Source organism: Carcharhinus amblyrhynchos, chromosome 11 (genome assembly GCF_965287045.1).
Source record: "Carcharhinus amblyrhynchos chromosome 11, sCarAmb.v2.hapA, whole genome shotgun sequence".
Lineage (NCBI taxonomy): Eukaryota > Metazoa > Chordata > Chondrichthyes > Carcharhiniformes > Carcharhinidae > Carcharhinus > Carcharhinus amblyrhynchos.
Window position 1 is genome coordinate 75,012,117 of NC_137334.1, and position 15,400 is coordinate 75,027,516.

Sequence of the window (15,400 nt, forward strand, 5' to 3'; positions counted from 1 at the left end):
CCAGATCCTGTGAAAGATCCGGTTTTGGAAATCCACTACCAGCCTGATTAATTCAATAAACCAGAATTGGTCCCTAGAATCCAGCACCATGTCATGCATCACACTAGGCGCATGCATTAGATGGAATAAAACTGAAAATATTATATGATAAAAAGGAACATTTTTATTGCTGGCCCATTAACACTATATAAGTAAATCTTTTAGTTCCCACTTGCTTGTTGGATGAATTCCAATTATCCATGTTTGAAATTCAGAGGTTTCTAGTACCTCATTTATATTGCTTAATTGATACTGGAGTCAATCCAACATGGTCTCCTTTATGGAGAAAGTCTGGCAGTGTAACACTCCCCACATACTGACATCATACTGGTATTAAAACTCACCCCTCTGGTCATAGTTTTCAGTCCAGATAGATTCTGGATATTAGTGTAGATTAAAAGGCAGCTTGATCTCACACCAAGGGGAGCTTTTTTTTTAATTTCCCCTGATGCTTCCATGCAACATGAAGTGTAGGGCCATATTTTCCTCTGTTCAGAAAAAAATAGCCTTTTTCTTTCACTGAAATTTATGATGGTGAAAAAGTCAGGAAAAGGTGCAATTCTTGGGAATGTATTTTCAGTATTCAGAATGAAAACAAAAACTGCTCATTGCAAAATGATTCTTCACTTCTTCTTAATAAGTTAATAAACCTAAAATTATATAAAGTCTAAAATTACCTAAAACTGAGCACCTAAATTGGACATTCTGCACAACTGCTTGATGCCAGTGTTTAAACTCCACACCAGCCTTTTTCCATTTTAAATAACCCTGCTAATCTGCCCTATTTCTTTTTATTGCCCCTTCTCCTCCAGGTATGTAACTATCCATCTCATAAGTGCAACTATCTGACTGTTTCAATTACTCGATGTGGCGGTGAGCTCTATTTAATTTGTATTTGGGCAGCACAGTGGCACAGTGGTTAGCACAGCTGCCTCACAGAGCCAGGTACCCAGGTTCAATTACCAGCTTATTGTCTGTGCGAAGTCTGCACGTTCTCCCTGTGTCTACGTGGGTTTCTTCTGGATGCTCTGGTTTCCTCCCACAGTCCAAAGACGTGCTGGTTGGGTGCACTGGCCATGCTAGATTTTCCCTCAGTGGACCTGAACAGGTGCCAGTGTGTGGCGATGAGGGGATTTTCATGGTAACTCCAAAGAAGCATAGAATTCTACAGTGCAGAAGGAGGCCATTCGGCCCATTGAAAACCCGGAGGAAACGCATGCAGATACGGGGAGAATGTGGAAATTCCACACAGACTGTGACCCAAGGCTGGAATTGAATCCAGGTCCCTGGCACTGTGAGGCAGCAGTGCTAACCACTGTGACCCCTGCCTCCCATTGCAGTGTTAATGTAAGCTGACTTGTGACACTAATAATAAATAAATAAATAAATGATGAAGTTACATTTCTTGTCTTGGAGTCATCCACAGTGGAACATGCTTCTTCAAATTCATCCTTCATAATTTTAGCAACCTCTATCACGTCTCTTCTGAGTGTTTTATGTTTTTTCTTCAGAGCTAAGAGCTAATCTGCTCATTTTTCCCTGATAGTTTCCTCTTCTCAATTCTGATAACTTTTTTTTGTATTCTCTCCAGTGTTTTATTATACATTGTGAGAAGTCTCACAACACCAGGCTAAAGTCCAACAGGTTTATTTGGTAGCACGAGCTTTTGGAGTGCTGCTCCTTTATCAGGTGACTGGAGGATTGGCTGATGCAGGGGCAACACTCCAAAAGCTCGTGCTACCAAATAAACCTATTGGACTTTAATCTGGTGTTGTGAAATTTCTTACTGTCCCTACCTCAGTCCAAAGCTGGCATCTCCACATCGTTATTTTACATTCTGAAGTGTGGAGATCAGAAATGAACACAACCCTTCAAGTGTGGTGTAACAGAAGGTCTATATAAATATCCAGAAATATTACCTTACTGTGTTTGTATGCTGCTCCAATAAAAATGAAGCCTAGTACTGTCCTTGCTTTCTCTATGGCCTTATCGATGTGTGTTGTTACTTTTAGTGATGTATGTACCTACAGTCTCAAATCTCTTCAATCCTCCACCCATTTTATTTTCTTGCTTCTCAAGGAAAAAGCAGCCTCCTCTTAGCTCCTTACTTAGATGAGCCAGCTCATACTTTTTGATATTGGATTCAATTTATTATTTACCCATGCAATCTGCAAGATTCCAAACTCCTTAGCCTTCACACTCTGTGTTCCATTCCCCCCTCCTCTCTCTCTCTCTCTCCCCCCCCCCCCCCCCCCCCCCCCGTGTTTGGTATCATTTGTCCATTTAAAACACCATGGGCGAGATTTTCATCGCAGAGGCAAGGGTTGGGATTCGGGAAATTTCCCGACATTGTGATTGTGTCTCCTAACTGGCAGCTCCTGTCAATGTTAATCTTTATGGGAGGGGAGGTGGGGATGGGCTCGACATGGGTTTACTACCTCTGGTACCAGACCTGAGACAGAGATAGACCAGCCCCTGATGGGGCAGCCAGGTTAAAAGGCCTCCATTCAATGAGATATCAGCCCAGTTTTGGAGCTGAATGTGAGATCCCCCCCAATCCTTACCTCTTAACTATACCTAACCCTCATTTACCCACTAAGCTCCCATATACCCTCCCCCATTTGCCTCCCTAACAGCCATACACTTTCTCACCTTTCCACCTTGTGACTCAACCTACTCACACAATATTCTTTTGTACTTTAATATGGTTCTTGACTCCCAACTATTGTTCACCCGTGGTCCATGGTGCTGGTGTGAATCACATCACCTTCCAAAACCCGCTCCATCAGCATTTTGGAAGGTCATAAATGCCCATTTCCACAATGGCGCTGGCAATGACGGGACATCAGCACGTGGGCTCCCACCTCATCCACTTAACCCATGCCGTTGAAAATTGCTGGTACTGTAAGTGGTGTGTTCCAGATGTGGTTTCCGCCCACCACTTTTAAAGCCCACCGAGAATTTTGACCCTGGGCTCAGACAGGAAAATCTGGTCTCAAACAAATTTCTGAATCCAAATCATTCATGCATGTGATCAGTGAGCTCAGCACATATTCTCGTAAGATACCTCTTCCCTTTTAACACCAGTCCGAGAAACATCCTTCAACTCCTAAGCTCCATTTTCTCCCTTGTAACCATTTTGCAATGGTTTTCTATTTGGCACCAGACTTCACATGTTCTGACCTTGGTGACAAGTTATATTTTCTCCCTGTCTTGTTATTAAAGACTTTCTGAAAGCTCGGGTGTTCCTTCTCCAGACTTTCTTTTTATTCTTCAAAGGTTGCAATATGGCTGCTTAAAATCCAAGTTGACTTTTTTATGATACTTTCTGTCTCTAGTGTCACAAGATCAGGCAGTGCCCAAAATTGGACATAGTAATTGCAATGTGTGATTAACTCCACCCCTCCCCTCCTTCCCCCTACCCCATTTCTTCTGATGCATAGACTTTGTTCTATTTGTCAATTTGTAATGATAAGAAATAGGAGCATGAGTACACCAGTCAGCTCTTCAAGCCCATTCTGCTGTTCAAAGAGATCATGGCTAATCTCCTAATTCAACACCATTTTCCTGCACTATTTCTGTATCCCTTGATGTTTTTAATATGTAGGAATCTATCAATCTCAGTCTTGAACATACTCAACAGCTGAGCCTCCATAGCCCCCTGGTAGCAGAGAATTCCAAAGATTCACCACCCTCTTCAATGAAGAAATTCCTGTTCATCTCAGTCCGAAATGGCCCACCCCATATTCTGTGTCACTTGTTTCTAGACTACCCCCCAGCCAATTTGATCAACATTTGTTGCACTTCTTCGATGGCAAGCACATTGTTTCTTATGTAAGAAGACCAGAAGTACACACAATAAAGCAGGTGCGGTTTCACCGAGGCTCTATATAATTGTTGTAAGGCATCTTTACTCCTATACTCAAAACTTCTTATCATAAAGGCCAACAAACTATTTGCCTTCTAATTGCTTGTTGTACCTTCATGTTAGCTCTCAGTGGCTCATGAACAAGGGCATACAAGACCCCTTGAAGTTCAAAGTTTCCCCAGCTCTCAGTATTTTAGAGCTATTCCGTATTTCTGTTTTTCCTACCAAATGGATAACCTCACATTTCTCCACGTTACATTCTATCTGCCAGAATTTGCCCACTCGCTTAGCCTCTTCAAATGTCCCGAGGAGCTGGGGAAACTAGCCAGAAACTCCAATGGAAAGACTCTGTGGGCATTGCCAAGGAAGTTTCAACTTCCACTGAGCAATTCTCCAACATCCCAAATCCTCCAAACAAACCTCCAACTCTTAGTTAGAGTTGCAGAATTCAGAGATTCACTTATCTGGATATTTACCCAAGAATTTTAGACAGCTATCTCTCAGATAGCTATGCAACAACACCTTCCCTCTGACTCCTCAGACTCCCTTACCCTGCCAAACCTCGGACACTCTCAACCCCTTCAACTACCCCAGATCCTCCAATCATCCTGATTCTCCGCCTCCCAGAGCCTTTTTGACCTCTGACCCCCAATCCGACGTAACCCTCTAACTCCTTCTCTGACCCTCTTAACCCACAAACCCTTCAGCACCCGACCCTCTGATTTCCAACCTCCGACCCTCCAAATCCTCCTGACTTTCTGACTCTCCAATTCCATCGACCCTCCAACCCTCCCCATATCTCCAACTCCCCTCCAACAATCCTTCAACTCCCTACTGACTCTCTGACTGCTCCCACCTGACCCTCCGATTCCCCTACACCTTCTGGCTCGCCCACAACCTGACCTTGCCTGAGTTAACACCCTACCCATGCTAGCAGCATGCTACCCTAGTACCTTGCCACCCCATCCACCCTGCCAACCTATCCAGCTGGAATTCACACCCATTTTCAGTAATACAGTGAAAAGCTATTTAAATGTCCCAAACGTCATGGTGTTAGAGAATGAAGGCTTACCAGGACTAGATGGGGGCAGGAGTTGGTTTTCTCTGAGGCCCGGCCTCAGAGAAGAATTCTTGAGAGCAACCAGCCTCCACATTTTGGAAGATTCAGAAGTCCAGGCCAGGAATTGATAGCTCTGTCACTGCATTGAAAAATATAAGTGGAGTGGCAATCTGACAGAGATTGTCAATTCTTAGAAGATTTGGCCCAAAGTGGTTTATAGATGCAAGTTTTTTTGTTACATAATAACTCCATAAAGCTCCAGCAGCAGTTCAGGATACGACTGAGATGTTTCACAATTACTTTTACATTCAAGAATGGTAGTATAACTGTGAATTAATAATCTCTTCAATTAAGTGTTTGACGTGCTTGAATATAAAGGGTTAAGTGGCAGCACAGCACCAAACCTTGTGTACCATTTCTTGTCCTGAAGTCAATATCAAGATAAAAGTTAATTAATAAAAATTAAAAATGCTAATATCTTATCACATTTATGTTCTAAATTGAATGTTCAGGGCAGCCAGTTTAAGAAAGCCTGCAGCTATTATACACATTTTGCATCTATTCTGGTTCTTCTCACAAAATTCTAATGAGAATTCATGGATCTTCTATGTCATTGTTTGTGGTAAATCCAGTGATACTGATTGTAAGGACAGTAGTGTTGTGGCATCTAATTCCCAAAGTATCATTCTACTGCTGAGTTGGGTTTTGGTATCTCAAGACCGTAAAATCAATTTGGCCTGCGCCGGATTTTCCTTACCAGGGCGGGTAGCTAAAGTGGGGAAATTTCCCATCTCGGCAGATCCAATTTCTACTCCAGGGAGGCGGGGACAGGATAGAGCCTGGCCCATAAGGTGGATCATCGGGTGCGAAAGAGTCAAGGTATCCTGGGTGAAAGGCGCACCTCGGTTCTCTGGCACTGCATCCCAGTTGTTTTAGAAATTGCTCAGCCCTCTAGCACTCAGCACCCACACTTCCTCAAATGCCCAAATATCCCCCCCACCCCATATCACATCACTTCTTCCCCCTCATGTCATCTCCATTGCTACTCACTCAGTAATTACCAGGGGTCAATCTCAGGAGCCAAATGGAGATAAAAACACATCTTCTAATCAATCTGATACAGCCCTCTCTCACGTGGTCATGAAAAAATAATTCCCATTCATGAAATCTATTCAAAGATGTTAAATCTCTTCAAGTTGTTAAGCTGTTATAGGAAAAACACACTTCTGTAGCTACGTCAAAGACAGCTAATCCATCAATAACCTCTGTAAAATGTCAATCAAAGTGTGAACTCAGAATGCCTCCCCTCCCTCCACCTCCGCGCTGAGATAATAGGTTGGATTTTCTGGTCATTCCCAGCAGTGGGATCATCTTATTCCACTGACAGCAACCCCCCATGATGGATTCCCCAGAGGCGGAGAGTGCAAACAATAGGAAACCCCATTGACAGTGGCAGGATTGAAAGATCATATGGCCAGCCAATGGCGGACCGCCACCACCACAAAACACACTGCAGAAGGCAGGAAGTTGTGGGCAGGACGGGGTGGGGGAACATGCCGATTACTTCTGAAATTCACCGAAGCATTTGTTATGGCATAACAAAAATACTAACAAAGAACTCTCATGAGATGAGGGTATGGGGATTTATTTTTCCTAACCTACATCAGTCAATCAGCGGATGGTGTTTTTCTAACATCCATGAAGACCTTAAGCAAGTTTAAATTGTGAGGGATTTAAAAAAAAATCAGATCATGACACATAAACAGACATTAACTGTCCTTCAAGAGCATTTATGTTCATGACATAGATTTGTGACGCCCACACTGCTGGTTAAGGCCCTTGGAACTGCCTAAACAGCGTATGTGTTAACCCAGCACTGAGTTCAAATGACCTTACTGAGTTTAGATTTTCCATTTGTATGAATTACACCACAGCCCATTCTCCATTCGTAAAGTTACTAGGCAAACACAAGTCCAATCCTTGCTTGTTTCAAAAACCAAATTCCAATTGAATCCAATTCACAATCCCCACAATGGAGACAAACAAGATTCAAACTGACAAGATTGCACCCCATCTTGGGCTTGATCTGATGCTTCATCGTAGCCAAAGGCCAATAACTCCACCCCATTCTCCATGTCAGCAAATGTGGTTATTGGTGGTCAGGACTTGCACATCTGCGCCCAGCCTACCTTTCTTTAAAGGTCACAGAGTTGGGAAGCCTCTGTGAAAATCTGGCCTTATGTTTATTCAATCCAGCGATCAATTCATGTTCGGGTGAGGGGTTTATAGATTGGGGCTCAATCTTGCCAGCCATTGATGCCATTCTCCCTCAGCAACGAGGTCAGAGAACTTGGCATTCAACGAAATCTATGTCCACTGCAGCAGGTTGGGAAAATCCTGGCGGCGTGAACCACAGTAACATTCGAGCCTAAAAGTTTTTATTTTGTAAGAGGACTTTGCCGATAAGAAAATTTCAAGTCCTTGGTCAAAAGTGTCCAATATGATGTGACTGGTTTTCTTCATCTTTCAGAATATTTTAGATCTGTAGCAAAGTGTAACATTGTGAAGATTTGTATTGCATGTTGGCAGAAGGGCTGGGAGAAGCACTTAATGGCACCTTTATAATGAGTGTATAGGGGCAGAGGGACCTGGGATTCATGTGTTTAGATCTTTGAGGGTGGCAAAACATACTGAAAGACTAAGTAGCAAATAATATGGGATCTTGAGCTTTATAAGTAGAAATATTGGGTGGGATTTTATGGCCTCACTCGTCCCGAAACTGTAATATCCCACCTGAAGTCAATGGATCTCCCCATGCTTCATCCCTTGCCCATTCCGGTTCCTGTGGTAGGTGGGCCAGTAAAATTCTAGCCATTGAGTACAAAGGTGAAATATGGAACCAAACCTTACGCCACAATTAGAATGTTGCAGTTAGTTCTGGCCCCCACACTTTGGGCAGGATGTGAAGGTCTTTGAGTGACTGCAGAGGAGTTTTACCAGAATGGTTCCAGGGACGAGGAATTTGAGCTACATTGTCAGGTTAGAGAAGCTGGGGTTGTCCTCCTTTGAGCAACCTCCTTTGAGGGGAGAAGTGATAGAAATGAAGGTTATGACTGATTGCGAGGAAGAAAAGTTGTTCCAATTAGCTGGTGGTACAAGCAGTGGGGGCACAGGTTTATATTGTTGGGCAAGAGATGCAGGGGGGTTATGAGAGGAAAGACATTTAACGCAGTGAGTGGCAATGACCTGGAACTCGCTGCCTATGAAGGTGGTAGTAACAGAGAGACAATGAATAATTCCAAAAGGAAATTGGATGGGCACTTGAGGGAAATAAACAGTGCTATGAGGATAGCATGGAGGGATGAAACTGACTAGAGTGCTCTACAGAGAGCTGGCATGGAGTCAATGGGCTAAATTACTTCCATCTGTGCTGCAGCGGCTCTTTGACTTTATGTAAAATGAAGCCAGGGCAAGGAGGAGTTTGAAGGCAGGATCAAGGATTTTTAAAGCAATTTTTTGAAGAGTGGGAAGCCAATGGAGTTTGGTGATGGTGAATGTAATGAGGACACTGGCCCACAGTTGGGTGAAGAAACAGACTACATTGCTTTGAATGAGTCAAAAAGAAATGATATGTAGCTTACACAACTGCGAGTGGTCTCACTTTTTACACACAATATGGAAGCAGCTGGTATGTGTGATTCCCCCTTGATTCGGCACAGCATGCATCAGAATGAAGCAAAGTTTTCTAGGGCATGCCAACAAAAGTTCCAGTGGGTACTGCAGTGCAAAAAAATGAAGACTGCATTAAACTGCGGGGCTGACGTCTCAGAGGAGGTTGTGGCTTTATCTGGAGGACATAATATTAATAAACAAGATCGCTACTTATTCAGCTGGTGATTGGTGGGGGAAATCACCATCTCTCTCAAGGTAAGAACAGCAGTGATCCAATTATCCAGCAGTTATCTGCAGGCTGGCATGCACAAGGCACTCGGCGCAGCAGCATTACAGGAAGTGTGTGCTGACTTCCAAACAAGAGATTCACAATATGAGAGGTGTGTGCAAGAGATTATCAATTTACTTGCAGCATGCTGCACCTGACAATTTGGAGTCTACAATTTTTATTCCCATTGCCTTTGTCAATCAATCACAAAAGTCTTGACAAATCTTCCAGGAAAATGTTCAAAAGCAAATGTGCTAGCCTAATCTTCCCCCAACTTGTCGATAATTGAATGTTAATTCTCAAGTTTTCTAAACTCAAATGTTTCAACCTGAAGCATTAATACGATGGTGAAGCATCCTGACATTTCCCAAGAAGGTGATCAGGCTCTTTATAAATGCAAATTCTATCTTTCTTGGTTAGTATCAACAGCAAAGGGAAAATCTCAACCCGACACTATTGTTTTAATGACTATTTATTCATGGCGTCCAAAGTATTCAAACATGTAAAAAAAATTCATCAAAGTTCAGGTGAGGTGAAACTTTTTAACCTGGCATTAATATCGCCTGCTGAATTTAAAACAAATTCTTTAACCGCAGTTAACATTAAAATTATGCCAGATAATTACCATTCATTGCTTGAAATCTGAAGATTACATGGTCTCCATCACTTATTTTTGTCAAATGTTGTGTTCAAATGGACTGTTCCTTTAGATATATGAATTCAACAGGTACTGTGGGAGGTGTGGTTGGATTTCTGACTGTGAATCCAATGTTGGAACAATCTGTTGAGGATTTAAATTTGGCAACCACAGTCAAGGTACACATACGTTCAGAACCATAAATTTGAATATTTAATCTTATTAAGCAGTACAGTAATGTGTTTATTTTTATGCAGTTTAGCAATTTCTATTTTTCAAAATGCTTATTCTTTTTCCCCAGTCTTCATCTGCTCTTCACTACCTTTCTGAAGAATTGATTGGTTCATCGCGGAGAATCCCACTGCCCCACAAACTTGCACCACCAAGAGCCAGCTATCAGTCTTGCCTCATGTCATCGCATTCAGTGCCACATTGTTTTAACAGCGTGAATAGACATGTACTGGATGCTTTGACTCAGTTTGGTACAATTATCTAAGTATATTGGGCACCTCTCTTTCACATGGTTTTTGGAAATGGGACCCAGTGTACAATATTGAGACATACTGCATATGCAAGGCCAGGTTAAAGTCCAACTCTATTTGGTTTATTTGGAATCACAAGCTGGCAGAACACTGCTCCTTCATCAGGTGAGCAACTCAGGAGGAAGTGTGGAAGGAAGAGAGCTTCAAAAGCTTGTGGTTCCAAATAAACCTGTTGGATTGTAATCTGGTATTGTTAGACTTCTTAGTGTGCCCATTCCAGTCCAATGCTGGCATCTCCACATCATGCATATGCAAGGGACTGCAGTGCTGATATCAGTAAATTGCCACATGCAAAGTGAAGGACAGACACCTATATCCTATCAACTGAATGCCAGAGGTTTGAACATGCACACATGCTATTCCAGAACATTCAATACGTATGTAATGCCTCAGTTATCCTCCAACAGGTAGCATTACACTCAATGCATTATTTAACAGCAATGCAGATGAATAATTACAACTATAAAAACACACAATTATTTAAAATGCCTTTAACTCAATAAAGCAGCCAAAAGCACTACAGAGAAATAGAATCAGACAAAACTGGAGCCAGAGAAGAAGATGCTGGGAGATGCTGTTTCAGTCAAGAAGTTAGAGTTGCAGATCTTCGGCCACTGAGAAAGCTTTTGAATGGAGATGATTTACACAGGTACAGTTGTATACGAATGAGTCTCTGCTCATTGGACTTTAACTGCCAGAGACTAAAGGAAAGCTTGCAAACATTTGCACACTGGGCCTTTTGATTTTTATTTTAGCTTTAACCTCATCAGTTAAAGATCACTTCATACACTTCATCACAACATTTTCAAAGAAGGACACCTGTTTAGAAAAGCAACTGCCCGTGCCAAACTTAAACCAGCAGCAACACAAAGATTTAGCATGTGCAAGGTGCAGCGATTGTGTGAAAGAAGTACCATTAAGAACAAAGAACAACCCAGCATAGGAAACAGGCCCTTCGGCCCAACGAGCCCGCGCCACCTTTTCAACAAAGCATTTTCCTACACCTACCCTGCCCTGTGTGTATTACTGGGACATTAAGGCCTCGAATTTCCAAAATGTACAGTCTGTGCTATTCATTTTAATTTAACTGACTCCTTGTTAGTGTTACAATCAGAAAATCTAAGCTTTATAAGTGTACAACTTGTTCAAATGTATTTCTTTGAAACAACATGATCCGCCCATCTATTTTCATAAATTCCTTTGGGTGATTCTGCATTCTGTACAAACACTTAAGCAGCAGTTTAATGATCTTCATTAACATTATTGCAAATGGTAATCTATTAAATGCTCATCAAAGCTGGTAAGGTCGACACCTTTTGGTTCACCAGTGACTGCAATGTCAATTTTTCAAACGCTTCCTTTATGTTACAAAACCCTTTCATAATGAAGTGTTGTGCATGTTGCTGTGGTTGGTGTTGTTCAATTTGGATGGCAGGAGGCATTCCATTGCCCAGAGTAAAATGGAGAGTTGTGTACCTGCAAAGAAGTGAGGAATTTATTTTCAGGATACATCTTTGCTCAAATTCAAACTGGGCAAGTCGGCTCTGATTGGATAAGGATTTGCCTCTCGGGAATGAATTCGTGTGTGACCGTTCTCTGCACTTTTGTTTCATTGAAAACGGTGCAAAGTATGTGCATCATCCTTCTCACACTACCTGCCTTTTGTTTGCAGAGGACAGGGCCCTAAATGTGAATAGATGTGGCTTCTATGTGTAAGTGAGCAATGCTGTAAGTCCAACTGACAATATTAAACTGGGTTTCTGTGAATTTCCAAACACAATCAGGATTAGTCAGCAGGTGTTGCCCAATCACATCTAATGTTGGACACTAGCTTTGTGTGCATGCAGCTAACGTGACGTACTGTGTGTGAAACGATGTGCGGTTTAGGTGGTTTGACCGTGCTACATTGCCCCCAAGTGTTGGGAGATTAGCTGGGTAAATATGTGGGGTTATGGGAATAGGACCTGGGTGGGATTATTGTTTGTGCAGGTTCAATGGGCCAAGTGCACTGTAGGAATTCTATGATTCTAAATAAAATGCTCATAATTGAGTCATATGATCCATCTACCTGCTGGCATTGAAATTCATATATCACATCACTCATTTGTATGACTGACAGGACATTTTTTGGCTTGATGACAGCATCCTGTTAATGGAGAGTACCACTTACATTGCTACTGCGTAGTAACAGAGTGCCAAAGCTAGCTTCAACAGTTGCTCACATTTTTGAGACACCTTTCCTTTACCCTTTATCACTCTGAGGTGGACTAGGCAGTTGTTAGGACTAAGTCATAGCCTTAGGTCAGATGATTTATCTTCACTTTAAATGGGAGGTCCCTCATTTAGAACTGATTTCTCTTATTCTGGCTGACTCCTTGACCTCAGCCCAGCTTACAATTTATAAGGAATCTACCCAAAAGTAAAAGTTTTGAGTGATTCTCCTGGATACGTTACTGCTGGACACAAAATCAAACATGAGGGCTAAGCTGAAAACCCAGATATTCGAACAACCTGGAAAAAACTGTTGGGACATCGGGACACTTAGTGTTAAACCCTGGGAAAGCCAGGGTGGCTGGTCACTGTTAAATCTTTGAGTACTGAGGTATCTCCTTAGTAACTATTCCACAGTCAGGTGGCAAGAAACATAAACTTTCTTTTCATTCGCTCCACACTCCAAGTATTGACTATTCACTCAGGGCACACCTCAACAGCTCACCCCACACCCCAGGTCATCTGACCCATTCCCTTAAAGGAGCTATGCCCAACGTACTTAACGGTCACCGATATAACCTGGCAGTGGTCTCAAAACAGAATCTCCTCTATGATGTGACAGCTCATTCCCAATGTGCTCCGTTCCTGGCATCCTTCCACAGAATGCATTTGCACTTTCCTCATTCGACCCAAAATTAGCTTGAAAAACTTCCGTTGTTTGGGCAACATGAGTAAATAAAATGTTTGTGTAGCATTTCTCCCCAGTATGTAACCATGCTGACGGGCCCCAACTTGTCCCTCTCACATTATAAACACCGAGGCCAGATTAAGGTACTCAGTATATAATAGGCAACACGCGGGCGCAGTGGTTAGCTCTGCTGCCTCACAGTGCCAGGGACACGGGTTCAATTCCTGGCTTGGGTCACTGCCTGTGCAGAGTCTGCACGTTCTCCCGGTGTCTGCGTGGGTTTCCTCAGGATGGTCCGGTTTCCTCCCACATTCCAAAAGACGTGCAGGTTTAGATGCATTGGCCATGCTAACTTCTCCCTCAGTGTGCCCAAACAGGGCTGGTTGTGGTGATAAGGGGATTTTCACAGTAATTTCATTGCAGTGTTAATGTAAGCCTACTTGTGTCACTAATAAATAAATAAATTTGAATTGATCGAACTAATTCTCTCACTATGGCAATAGATTGGGCTATTCTAATTATTACATACTCTTCACTGTGGGAATCTCATGCCATCTGAACGTCTGTGATTTTAGATAATGATTATTATTCAAATAAAATCTGCTTCCCTTTTCTTGAGCTATACTATCATGCAGTTTAAATCTATTAAAAATGTTCTTGATTGTTAGAAAAATCTATATGATTTCTATAAAACATAAAAAATGTTGAAAAACTCTGATGCAATTTTTTTTTCCCCAGTAAAACCTTAAATACAGCTGGTTGTGAATTGTTTTAGCGTTACCGTCATCTTCCTTGAATACATTTACTTAAAATAGCTGAAATAATTATTCCGAGGCTGGAATATGTAAAACAGAATGATATGGTTTAACTTTCGATTATATCAAAATTCAAGCCAATCAAAGACATTTTAAAACAGAATATCTTTTGCAGAATGTGAGTTCAAACAACATTACCCGGGTTCATATTAAATTTTCATTGTACTTAATTGCTATGATTTCACAGAAGCCAGTTCAAACTAGCTTGGTTGGACATTGCGTAAAAATGTTGTGCTCTTGTGTGTTATTAGAAGCAAGGATTTTTCCTGCTTACTTAGAAAGCAGATTGACTTTGCTATTTCAGTACAATTGGCTCGACATGACAAATCCAAAGGTATGACCTGTATACACAGAGCCAGATCATGTTCCAGCTGGCATTTGAGAGGAGTCAGCCAGTAGGTGATAGTTTGACTAATGGGTTATCTTCAGGAATCAACTCATACTTAATAGGAGCACTGGAGGGAAAATGAACAAAGGCAGAGCTCCTATGGTTTCCCCGTATTGCCTAGAACAAGTAACATTGACACTGATGGAGTTCAAATCTCAATGGTTGTGTTCAGCCAAACTGGGAGGAGGGGTTGGTTGGGGGGGAGGGCTTAGGGGGGAAGCGACCCATTCTAACCTAATTTAAGCTGCCTTAGTGAGACCTCTTAATGGAGAAGAGGTTTCTTCTCTTACCGCTGAAAGGACTTTAATCAGGATCGGGTTTCCAGTCAGGTATTGCTGGTGTACTTATTGCTTTCTGTGCTTTCAGACTGTTAGATGACACCTGCTAATAGCAGATTGGTTTGGCAGATTTCAGTGGATGATGTTGATTTTTTTTTCTTCACCATCTGTCCAGATGAAGGTGTTGTGCAGGTCAGCGTGTGCTGGCAGACTAATGATGAGTTTTAAATAAAGATAACTCACTCAGCTGTGGGGTCCCGAAATATACACATATATTCAAATGACAATTAACGGACTTTCATGAAATGGATTTTAGATATAAGGCTGCAGGTTAACCCTATCACTCCCACATTGTGAAATATTTTATACAAAAAAAGGTGCAATATTGTTGATGGAACTGGTTGGGTGGGACAGGATGTTGGTGGTGGGGGGAGGAGGGGGTCGCATGGAATAGACCATCTGTATAGCACTAATGCAGGAAATTCAAATGCTCAGACAGCTCAAGCAACATTCCTAAATTTATGCTACTCTTGGACTAAGTGAAGGCTTACGCTTTATTTAATGACACTGCAGAACCATTCCAATCCTCAAAAGGTTTGGTGCAGGCAAAAGTCACAATAAAATGGCAGATGGCTATATTTGTCACTAATGAGCTTACATGTGATATCTGCTTTTATAATCGATCATTTATTTCCCCATTTGTTAATTAATTCATCATGGGCCATTAAGCTTCCTTTGATACAGTCTTAAATTTACATTCTTCAACCAACAGGGCTTAGTCCCAACTTCTAATCTTTTGCTTCTCCCCTGCAAAAAAAGATTCTTCCACATCTCGAAGCAGAGAAAAGGTTGTAGCAAAATTCAAGTGGTACAATAAAACGAAGCAATAATTGTTGGTTGTTCAACTGGTGTTGCTCATAGTGGCAATGTTATG